Raw genomic sequence first — 12,297 nt, 5'->3', positions numbered from 1 at the left:
AAATCTATTTCTCTGAGCAATTGTATTAGCACAAAATAATATAATTTCCCCATTTTTTTTAGCATACAATATAGCTCAGTATATATATTATTTATTTCATGCAGTTTTTTTGCTCATCTTCATCAAAGATGGAATGAGTACTGAAATATACTACTCAAGAAGAAGTACTGTTACTTTAATGACATTTTACTCAAGTAGCAGTACTATTACTGGATTAAAACAAACTACAAGTAAAAGTAAAAAGTAGCTTCCCTTCCTTGATCCATTTCCTTCCCTAGCTTCCTTTCCTAGCATAAATCTGTATGTAGAAAAACTAAGGATTTGCCAAAAATGGTGTTAACGTCACAACCTGATCTGTTTCACCTGTCTTTGTGCTTGTCTCCACCCCCCTCCAGGTGTCGCCCATCTTCCTCATTATCCCCAGTGTATTTATACCTGTGTTCTCTGTTTGTTTGTTGCAAGTTCGTTTTGTTTCTTCAACCCTACCAGTGGCTTTTCCTGTGCTCCTGTCTGTCGCTAGTTCCTGGTTTCTAGCTTTCCTGGGTTTTGACCATTCTGCCTTCCCTGAGCCTGCCTGCCATTCTATACCTTGTCACACCACCCTGGATTACTGACAGCTGCCTGCCCTGAGCCTGCCTGCCGTTCTGTACCTTTCGGACTCTGCTCTGAACTACTGACCTCTGCCTGCCCTTGACCTGTTGTTGGCCTGCCCCCCTGTTTTTGTAATAAACTTTTGTTACTTCGAAACTGTCTGCATCTGGTTCTTCTCCTTAGCCTTGACAGTTAACATTTGGAAGGAAAATAAATTAGGAAAGGAAAGGTGAAAATGGAGCTAGAGAGGAAAGAGATCTAGAAAAGGAGGGAAGAAAAGGGAACTAGGAAAGAAAAGGAGGAAAGAAAACAAATCCCAGAAAGGATAGGAGGAATGGCAAGGCGGAAATTAAAGGGAGCTAGGAAAGGAGGAAAGGAAGCTAGGGAAGGAAAGGGATCAAGGAAGGGAAGCTTAGAACGTATAGGAAGAAAGGAAATGAGGAATAAAGATAGGAAAAGAAGCGAGGAAAGGAGCTAGGAAAAAATATAAGTTGACCTTAGAAAGAAAAGGAGTTCACATGCATGTGGTAGAGATTAACTACGGCCGGTAGATGGTGATAGTTAGCTATTGGATTTAGTGAGAGGTGAGTTTTATCTGCTGAGAGGCTGCTGCTGGGGCTTGGTTTGTAGCCCTGGTTTACTTATCTCCCTGCTGGATTATAATGTATTCCTATGGAATTTTACCTAGAGTGACGTATACTGGGCAGGTTTGCTGTCCCATTCCTTAAAAGTTAGAGTATATAATATTATCTATCATTGTAACCAGTAGACTTTAGATAACACTAAAGAAAATGTTTTGAATGTAAAACAAAACTTAAACGAGAGTGAAATGATTGACAAAAAAACATAACCCGGTTAGATTTTGGAGCACTTTCTCACCACTTTCGAGTTTTTTTTAAGGACACATAAATTATATATGCCATACCTCTCCATACCACCTCAAACATTTTAAGCAGTCATTGGGCATTATATAGCAATTATTTATGGAAATACAGCCATGTGAATCCTGTCCTAATTGATGTCATGGAACTGGTTGCTGGCCATATTGGAAAACAGCCGCCCTACAGTGTAATAGATTAAATCTGCATTGTTACTATACTTAGACATGTTGTGTCATCATAAAGGAATTTTGTTCAAATGGGTTACTTACAGTACCAGTCAAAAGTTTGGACACATCTACTCATTCAAGGGTTTTTCTTTATTTTTACTATTTTATACATTGTAGACTAATAGTGAAGACATCAAAACTATGAAATAACACAAATGGAATCATGTAGTAACAAAAAAGTGTTAAACAAATCAAAGTAGCCACCCTTTGCCTTAATGACAGCTTTGCACACACTTGACATTCTCTCAACCAGCTTCATGAGGTAGTCAGCTGGAATACATTTCAATTAACAGGTGTGCCTTGTTAAAAGTTAATTTGTGAAATTTCTTTCCTTCTTAATGCGCTTTAGCCAATCAGTTGTGTTGTGACAAGGTAGGGGTGGTATACAGAAGATAGCCCTATTTGGTAAAAGACAAATTCCATATTACGGCAAGAACAGCTGAAATAAGCAAGGAGAAACAACAGTCCATCATTACTTTAAGACATGAATGTCAGTCTATGCGGAACATTTCAAGAACTTTGAATGTTTCTTCAAGTGCAGTCTCAAAAAGTATCAAGCTCTATGATGAAACTGGCTCTCATGAGGACTGCCAGAGGAAAAGAAGACCCAGCGTTACCTCTGCTGAGATTGCAGCCCAAATAAATACTTCACAGAGGTCAGAAATATCTCAACATCAACTGTTCAGAGGAGACTGTGTGAATCAGGCCTTTGTGGTTGAATTGCTGCAAAGAAATCACTACTAAAGGACAGGAATAATAAGAAGAGACTTGCTTGGGCCAAGAAACACGAGCAAGGGACATTAGACCGGTGGAAATCTGTCCTTTGGTCTGATTAGGCCAAATTTGAGATTTTTTGGTTCTAACATGTCTTTGTGAAACGCAGAGTAGGTGAATGGGTGTGTGGCTCCCACCGTGAAGCATGGAGGAGGAGGTGTGATGGTGTGGAGGTGCTTTGCTGGTGAAACTGTCTGTGATTTATTTAGAAATCAAGGCATACTTAAGCAGCATGGCTACCACAGCATTCTGCAGCGATACGCCATCCCATCAGGTTTGTGCTTAGTGTGACTATCATTTATTTTTCAACAGGACAATGACCCAAAACACACCTACAAGCTGGATAAGGTCTATTTGACCAAGGAGAGTGATGGAGTGCTGCATCAGATGACCTGGCCTCCACAATCACCCAACCTCAACCCATTTGAGATGGTTTGGGATGAGTTGGAGCGTAGAGTGAAGAAAAAGCAGCCAACAAGTGCTCAGCATATGTGGGAACTCCTTTAAGACTGTTGGAAAAGCATTCGTCATGAAGCAGGTTTAGAGAATGCCAAGAGTGTGCAAAGCTGTCATCAAGGCAAAGGGTTCAGACACACCTGTTGCTGACAGGTGTATACAATCGATCACACATGCATGCAATCTCTATAGACAAACATTGGCATTAGAATGGCCCATACCGAAGACCTAAGTGACTTTCAGCATGGCACCATCATAGGATGCTACCTTTCCAACAAGTTAGTTTGTCAAATTTCTGCCCTGCTAGAACTGCCCCGGTCAACTGTAAGTGCTGTTATTGTGAAGTGGAAACGTCTAAGAGCTACAACAGCTCAGCCGTGAAGTAATAGGCCACAGAAGCTCACAGAACAGGACCACCGAGTGCTGAAGTGCAAAGCTCATAAAAATCGGCTGTCCTCGGTTGCAACACTCACTACCGAGTTCCAAACAGCTTCTATAAGTAATGACAGCACAATAACTGTTCGTTGGGACGTTCATGAAATTGGTTTCCATGGGCGAGCAGCCGCACACAAGCCTAAGATCACTATGTGCAATGCCAAGTATCGGTTGAAGTGGTGTAAAGCTCGCTACAATTGGACTCTGGAGCAGTGGAAACGCGTTCACTGGAATGATGAATCACGTTTCACCATCTGGCAGTCCGACAGATGAATCTGGATTTGGTAGATACCAGGAGAATGCTACTTGCCTGAATGCATAGTGCCAACTGTACAGTTTGGTGGAGGAAGAATAATGGTCTGGGGCTGTTTTTCATGGTTCGGACTAGGCTCTTTAGTTCCAGTAAAGGGAAATCGTAACACTACAGCATACAATGACATTCTAGATGATTCTGTGCTTCCAACTTTGTAGCAACAATTTGGTGAAGGCCCTTTCCTGTTTCAGCATGACAATGCCCTCGTGCACAAAGCGTGGTCCATTAGAAATGGTTTGTCAAGATCGGTGTGGAAGAACTTGACTGGCCTGTACAGAGCCCTGACCTCATCCACATCGAACACCTTTTGGATGAATTGGAACACCAACTGTGAGCCAGGCCTAATCGCTCAACATCAGTGCCCGACCTCACTAATTCTCGTGGCTGAATGGAACGAAGTCCCTGCAGCAATGTTCCAACATCTAGTGGAAAGTCTTCCCAGAAGAGTGGAGGCTGTTTTAGCAGCAAAGGGGAGACCAGCTCCATATTAATGCCCATGATTTGGAGTGAGATATTCGACGAGCATGGGTCCACATACATTTGGGACCATGTAGATCTGTAAGAGCAGGCAAATGCATTTTCACCATTGACCTATAGGGAGAGCTACAGGCCAACCTGAGGCTTGTTGAAATGGCACTATCAGGTTTTGTTCAACGTAAAAAAAAAAATATACAAGTATGCCAATTTTCACGCTTCAATACCAAATCGAACAATATGGCATTTTTGGGGAGCTTATTTACTGAACTATATATATATGGTCATAGGCAATGTTTCCTCTAAACTGTGTGCAGCTCCCCGAGACTGCAATGCAGAACAAATATCAGCCAGCGAAGAGAAGCACGAGATTGAACTTCACTCAACTTTCTAGTTTCCCCCGTTAACACTATCAACGTTTCCCTTTACTGTGTGATCGAATCAACGCAATATTAGCAATTTTCAATGCAACATACTGAAACAAAATGAACTATGCAATACTTAGTATGTAAAACTAACTATGCAAGATATTTTATTGTAGGCGCAATAAAAGAAGGAGCATTGTTCACTGCAGTGATGTCAAACCAACATAGCGTTTGCTGTACCTGTAGGGAGACCATCCTTTCTAACCCCAGCCAGGAGATCTCTTAGACCTGTCTTTTCAACATGAGTACAGCATGAGGTACTTGATTTCTGTCCTGCTATTCAAAACATTCAATAAGTGCTGCATCAGAGTAAGAATGGGTTCAATCATATTCATTCCTTACATAAAGCCCTGGCCTATTATGTGCTGCCTCTATAACAACTGTTAAAGACTATGGAGTATGGCATCTAAAAAACACTTTCCCAAAGGGGTGTAATGAACTCTGTCACGCAGAAATAGGCCAGGGCTATCATGTTTTGTTTTATGTGAGGATGCCTAGCCCAGTGCCCACCCAAAGCTCGAACAAATATGGCCAGCACATTGTTCACAATAGCCGTGTTTTGTTAATCTTGCTCCCCCTGGAAGCCCTCGACCAGCGCTGCAGAGTAATTGAGGAGAAGACCAGCTAAATCTGGTATACGTGGTCCCGGCCGGACTCAAACCCACAACTCTGGCATTGCTAGCAACATGTTCAACCAACTGAGGTACATCTGACAAAACTAAACAAATAAAAACATGGAGACATTTTTATATATCAAATCAAAGGAGATGAATACGATAGTTGACCCACTTTGCAGTGTGTCAAGCAGAGAACGGTGCAATAAAGAACTCAATTATTCTGTATTATGTTAGCCATACATGTAACAAAATGAACATCTGCGGACAATACAGTTTGAGCCATTACACCGCTAAAACAACTAATAGTTTTATCCCATCTCATTTCAGAAAGGGCCCTGCTGGATATATGAGCCGAGGTGGTACTCAAAACCATTATAATTAACCATAGGTTATGGGCCTAAGTTGCAAAGCGATAAGGCAATTAATAGTTCTCCTCCCTTGTTTTCTTCTGTATTGAAACATTAGCTCTGTGGAGTCAATACAGTTGCATAAGACTCCACCCAGTTCTGTATATATGGCACCAAAGTAATTTCCATGATGACTACTGTATACTCTACTCCTTCCTGTTTGAGGCATAAGACTACGTGTCCTCGCTGGGAGGGCGTCGTCAAGCTCAAACCACAGCCTGGTACAGCCCAGCTCCCCCACCTACTGAACAACAAGCTCACCCACATGCTCAGCCTGGATCACTTCCAAGAGTTCTTCAACACCATAAAGACCTCCAGTGGCACTTAACTACTGTGTTTGGAACTGTAGCCACTGTAAATAAATAGTTTTCTGCATCGTAGTGGCCAACTACTTGTTTTCTTTCTTGTTCTAAACAAATACCATCATCACCTCCAGTGGTGTCAGGTTACATACCAACTGCTGCTGGTCTACTGTCCATTGGTTTACCTCAGCTTATAAGAGAATAGAGTTTTACATTTAACATTGCAACCCTAAAGGACTGGTGGAGGAGTCGCTCCACTTTACATGAGTTACAAAGCAATAATATCCTAATAGAGTGGACAATTCCACAGCTAATCTTTTCATGTGTAATAACTGATAACTGATTATAAGCAGATGTTAAACACAATTAAACTGTTTGAACCTCAGAACAGCCCGCCACTAGCTTGCCAGCTTCTATGAAATACACACAAAATGTTAAAATACAGTAGGTCATGGATTTCTGCATTAAAATATCAGTCTGTTTGGCTAGGTGGCAAATGGGCCAATCAAGTACCGATCGAGCAATGTATGTACCGATCGAGCAATGTATGTTGTCCCGAGAATGGACAGTTTGATGAGCTGGTGATCCCTCTTCTCTGCATCTGAGGGCATTGTGTATATCAACAGGGTACGGATATCATCAGCCTGAGGAAGGAGGAGGATGTGGTCAGAGGGAGAGTTACTGGTTGATAAGGGGTTTCCCTAGCCATGTGTGTCAAAATATATTTGATGGGAATTGTGAACAGACTACGTCCTTGTCAGACAGTTGTGCAACTAGAAAAATATAACATGCATACATTCACTATGTCTACCATTTTGAGCAAAAAACTAATGAGAGCTCTCTTGTTTATGTTGAGAATCAACATATAATACTGATGGTAACACTTTTCATTTAACATCTTTGTTACGTTCCCCAGTTTCTGTGTTGTGGTTTTGTATGTGTGTGTTGCAGGATGGCTTCCTGAAATTCCCCCAAGCAGCTGATTGGTCGGCCCCATTGATGATTGGAGAGCTGACCCCGCCCCCTCATCAGGATACAGCTGTATCCCATTAGACTCCTTCTCCAGCTATATAAGCCAGTGTTCTGTTGCTCAGAAGAGAGCTGAGGGTTATATCATATGTTGGTTGTTTCTCAGAAAGAGAGTTGGTATGTACTATGTTAGTTGTTGCTGAGAGAGCTGATTGTTATGTTCTGTGTTAGTTTGTTGCTCAGAGAGAGAGCTTATTTTATGTCCTGAGTTAGTTTTTGTTGTGAAGTAGTTTGTAATATTCTGTTTCATTTGTTCCCAGAGGGGAAGGCACCTAGGGAGTGCTTAGGCAAGAGGCCCGCGGACATACATAACCCGTAAATACTAGTGTCTATGCACTTACCTAGTGTCTATGCACACTAGGTAAGACCTGGGCGGACCACCCCTTGTATTTTGGTTAGCACACCAGGTGGTGTTAAGTAGTGGGTAGGCAGGTAAGGTAGGAGAGGGGGCTTTGATATTTACTTTCTTTGGTTCCGTCCAGCCCCTTTTCCCCAAAAATTACCATGTGACGGAATAAATTCCCTGTAAACAGTACCATTCTCTGCCTTTCATCCTTACTCGCACCTACAGTCCCATAGATATTTCACTCCACGGGGAGTTGAGTTGTAGCAGGGTGTTGCGTTCCCTCTAGGAAGGTGTATGTAACAATCTTCATGTTATCTACTGTTAGCACTAGCAGAGAAAGGATGGGTTTCATGGCCAGGTCAAGTGTGGTCTCTCTCCTGCTTCTTCATGATAGGGTCAGTTCCGTGGGCCAGCAGTAGAGCACACAGGATTACGGCCCTTCTGAGCCACCTCGTGGAGAGGGGTGAAGGCCCAGTTGTATGTGGGGTTCACACACACACACACACACGTTGAACTTGATCAGGAGGGCCGCAATGTCCACGTGCTGTTGAGAAGAGGACAGGAGAGACTTGGTCATTTCTTCAAACAATCTTTAATATAGATTGCAATTATGAGACTGTCAGCCCACCAGTCATGACTGACTGTTAGGCTGAGAGTCTAGCCTTTACAGACGATGCACAGTTTTTATATAGCTGATACCAAGATTGCTTAGTCAGTCCTTTCTAACCTTCCCATATGCCACCTTGGTTATCTACACAGGATGGTCTTTTACTTAGTTTCCCAGATGCCAGGAAGATGAGACAATGAGGCATTGTTCAACTCTTCCAGGCTCTCTATCGCGAGTCACACACCACATCTTGTCTATAGAATGCCAGCTTATCACCAACATCAATCGTCAGCCTCAAGCTATCTCTAGTAGAACCCATGTCCTCAACACCCAGACTAGCTGCAGGGTGCTAGAGAGGAGTGGAGACCATAAAACACAGCATTAGCAGGACAGAAATCTTACTGTTAAGTGAATAATTGTTACATATCCAACAAATAAGGTGAATACATAATTTTTCCCTCACAAGTGACAGAGGAAAGGATTTAACCTAATGACTTGCCCAAAAACTGACATCCAAGCAGTTACATATCTAGGCTTTCCACAAGGTCACCATCATCACATTGTGGGTGTTTTTCCATTGTATGTGCTGTACGGTTTTGTAAACAAAACAGTCACACAATGTCTTCTAAAGCCCGATGACACCTAAACTGTTCAAAATCCTAGGCCACAAGGTCACAGTGTAGGTATTCTGTATCAGGTATGACGGTAAGACGCAGATGCAGACAATGTCGAATTAACAATCAACAAGGGCAGGCAATAGACAGGCAGGGCTCAGTAAACCAGAGGTGGGGTACCGGCTGGCAGGCAGTGGTCAATAATCTAGAGGTGGGGCAATGGTGCAGGTCAGGGTCAGGCAGGCGGGCTCCGAGTCAGGACAGGCAAGGGTCAAAGAAAAAGAGAAACTGGGAAAAGCAGGAGCTGAGGCAAAAACGCTGGTTGACTTGACAAACAAGACGAACTGGCAACAGATGAACAGAGAACACATGTATAAATACACAGGGGATAATAGGGAAGATGGGTGACACCTGGAGGGGGGTGGAGACAATCAAAGACAGGTGAAACAGATCAGTGTCAATTCTGTATGCATTGTCTATGTTATAAAACCATATTACAAACCGTACAGCATGTAAAGCGTAATCTTTGAGGTGACGGACCCTGTATTAGGCAGCATTGTGCAAACGGATGAGGCCTCCTTTGTCCTGTGCGTTGATGTCAGCCCTTTGCTTCTGGAGATGCTCTGCCATCTCCAGGTTGTTGTAGCCAGCTTAGGTGGGAAACAAGAGGAATGTCAAAATAAAAAACTGTCAGTCTGCCTTACAAAAAACCTTAATGCAAGATCTTCCTGTAAAGGCCGTCAAAGTAATAACATAGCTCCACATTTCCCAAAGTCCCAGGGTTTGATGACCTGGCTGTCATCCTTTTATGCATTTCTGTATATGAGTAGGTGTCTAAAAGGTGTGCTGTTCACATTTGCAATGGAAGTAATTTAATTAAATGTTTAAAAAAAACTGTCATTAGTAGTCTATTTTTATTCAGAGTTTTGTTTTCACATCCACATGAAATAGCCTAGCCTATGTTGAATAGGTGGAACTAAGCTATTCCCAAGTTATAACATGGCTGATTGTGTTGTCTTCACGTAATGTCAACCAGACCTCTGAATGCTAATTATTTTAAATGATTAGTCAAAGTATGTTAGCTCACGTTCATTGTCATGATCCAATTTGTGTCAGATAGTATTCCATGAAATGTGCATTCTAGTGCCATGATGAAGTTGCAGTTTCTGGGGAAAAGAAGGCTAGTAGTGTCTCCTCCCAGACCTGGACTAAAGCATCCGCCAACTCCTGAACAGTCTGTGGTGCAACGTGGCGTTGGTGGATGGAGCGATGTCCCAGATGTGCTCAATTGGATTCAGGTCTGGGGAACGGGCGGGCCAGTCCATAGCATCAATGCCTTCCTCTTGCAGGAACTGCTGACACACTCCAGCCACATGAGGTCTTGCATTAGGAGGAACCCAGGGCCAACCGCACCAGCATATGGTCTCACAAGGGGTCTGAGGATCTCATCTCGGTACCTAATGGCAGTCAGGCTACCTCTGGCGAGTACATGGAGGGCTGTGCGGCCCCCCAAAGAAATGCCACCCCACACCATGACTGACCCACCGCCAAACCGGTCATGCTGGAGGATGTTGCAGGCAGCAGAAGTTCTCCACGGCATCTCCAGACTGTCACGTCTGTCACATGTGCTCAGTGTGAACCTGCTTTCATCTGTGAAGAGCACAGGGCGCCAGTGGCGAATTTGCCAATCTTGGTGTTCTCTGGCAAATGCCAAACGTTCGGCACGGTGTTGGGCTGTAAGCACAACCCCCACCTGTGGACGTCGGGCCCTCATACTACCCTCATGGAGTCTGTTTCTGACCGTTTGAGCAGACACATGCACATTTGTGGCCTGCTGGAGGTCATTTTGCAGGGCTCTGGCAGTGCTCCTCCTGCTCCTCCTTGTACAAAGGTGGAGGTAGCGGTCCTGCTGCTGGGTTGTTGCCCTCCTACGGCCTCCTTCACGTCTCCACGTCTCCGTACTGGCCTGTCTCCTGGTAGCGCCTTCATGCTCTGGACACTACGCTGACAGACACAGCAAACCTTCTTGCCACAGCTCGCATTGATGTGCCATCCTGGATGAGCTGCACTACCTGAGCCACTTGTGTGGGTTGTAGACGCCGTCTCATGCTACCACTAGAGTGAAAGCACCGCCAGCATTCAAAAGTGACCAAAACATCAGCCAGGAAGCATAGGAACTGAGAAGTGGTCTGTGGTTACCACCTGCAGAACCACTCCTTTATTGGGGGTGTCTTGCTAATTGCCAATAATTTCCACCTGTTGTCTATTCCATTTGCACAACAGCATGTGAAATGTATTGACAATCAGTGTTGCTTCCTAAGTGGACAGTTTGATTTCACAGAAGTGTGATTGACTTGGAGTTACATTGTGTTGTTTAAGTGTTCCCTTTATTTTTTTGAGCAGTATATTTTAGCTGACGCTAGTTGTTGTAGTATATAGTACCGCACACTTATACTATCAGTGACAAGCGCGTAGTAATACAGGGTTGTCATACAGTCTGAAAGTGGTTCTGGACTTGAAGCTATCGATGAATGAACATGTAATCTGAGGTAAACTAAGTAACTTAATTTGGTCCTCTGTAGCTGTTGGTAGAGCCTTGCAATGCCAGGGTAGTTTTGATTCCTGGCACCAACCATAAGTAAAAATGTATGCAAGCATGACTGTAAGTCACTTTGGATAAAAGCGTCTTGTTATATTATTATTATTTTGTATTTAAAGTCAAGCTTCACTAGTCATCTATATACCTACCTAGTCAATGAGTCCTCCAGTCATAAGAATCCACAACATGGTCTGGTTGCAGAATTTTGTCGAGCACAAACAACCGAGTTAACATAAAAACAGCTGCCAAGCTAAAGGGGAGAGGCTATACGGACACGCCTGGTGCCCAAATTGATGACGTATGTCGAATGGATTTGGTTCAGTAAATTGTCCTGATGAACCCTTCTTAGCTAGCTAGTTTATGCTGGCTAGCCAGCAACAGCATGGTGCGATTTAAAACTTGTAAAAGAAAGTGATGTTTATTTCGAAGGGCGAGGGAGAAATAACTTGCAGTATTGGTTCACCATCTAGAAGTCACAGTACTGCTGCTCAAAGGGGATAATTTGCCCTGCAAGCTGGCAACACAACACGGGGCACAGTGTGTCCTTCGCTCTGGAGTCCCACTTGCGGAGCACTGCTGTCCTGCAGTAACTTAAGAGGGAAGTAACTAGATACTGTAGCTAATATCAGGCCAGGGTGACAGGCAGCTAAAGCACATCTGTTGATTTTGTAGTCCGATAAGTCCCAACTTCAGCAGACAAGTTTCAAATTCTCACTGAGGTTTCTAGCCACACACATGAACTAGCTAGCTGGGTAGAGCTCATCAAGGCAACTGACTGAACTAATCCTGGAGAACATCACATCCATCTGAACCCAGATGTCCCACCTATCATACATGGCTGCAAAAAGATTCGATAGGCAGTCGTGCCCAGCACTACAATGACTGCTGGGCATGACAAAGTAGTTGACAGTACATCCATGGTGAAGCATCACTCACAGCATCACTACGACAGCTGCTACGCAAAGACATGTCCTGGCAATGGCAGCACAAGCTCCAGGAAGTGCTGAAGAAGCTCAAAACAGCTCTGATCCTTGCTCCAACACTGAAATTCTTTGATCCACAGAAACAACTCGTCATACAGGCCGATGCATCCAAAGACTGAGTAGGGACGTGTCTACCACAAGAGGGACGACTGATCGCCTACGTGTCAATGCCCAAGTAGAAAAGGAGCTGTTAACCATTATGTTTTCTGCCAAAAGG

At 43.6% G+C, this 12,297-nt stretch overlaps 1 protein-coding gene across 1 annotated transcript in view; it reads right to left on the bottom strand.

Annotated features, from left to right (window-relative positions):
* Positions 1-12,297, bottom strand: part of LOC115158574 (volume-regulated anion channel subunit LRRC8C) — a 100,353-nt gene that overhangs the window by 23,363 nt on the left and 64,693 nt on the right. The gene's annotated exons all lie outside the window — the stretch shown is intronic.

This window comes from Salmo trutta, chromosome 22 (genome assembly GCF_901001165.1).
Source record: "Salmo trutta chromosome 22, fSalTru1.1, whole genome shotgun sequence".
NCBI lineage: Eukaryota > Metazoa > Chordata > Actinopteri > Salmoniformes > Salmonidae > Salmo > Salmo trutta.
The sequence above is the reverse complement of the archived record's forward strand: the minus strand, read 5'-3'. Positions and strand labels throughout refer to the sequence as shown.